Raw genomic sequence first — 352 nt, 5'->3', positions numbered from 1 at the left:
GACGGGGCCTAAATGTCTACTACTAGACCTAGCCAAATCGTATTATATTGAGTAATATAATCAGGGTAGCTGTGGTCCATACTACTACATAGACATTTGTAAAGACTATTTGTGACTGTATGAATTAGAAGCAACTTTTGACAAGTCATTATATTTGATCTGACCAATAAATGACAAAACATAAAAATCGAACCAAAAAGACGTTGGCTAGATTTGTCGGTCTTATAACCATTGTACGGTATTGTGACCAGGCAGCTCAGTTTGAAAGCCTAGTCTGTCAGTTCTACCTGTTGTGCTGAATGAGCAGAGACAGCATCGCTAGTGTGTTCGCTTGGGTCGGCCCCAGGCAAGA

Source organism: Gadus chalcogrammus, chromosome 10 (assembly GCF_026213295.1).
Source record: "Gadus chalcogrammus isolate NIFS_2021 chromosome 10, NIFS_Gcha_1.0, whole genome shotgun sequence".
In the NCBI taxonomy this organism is placed as follows: Eukaryota; Metazoa; Chordata; class Actinopteri; order Gadiformes; family Gadidae; genus Gadus; species Gadus chalcogrammus.
This window is presented reverse-complemented; position numbering follows the sequence as displayed.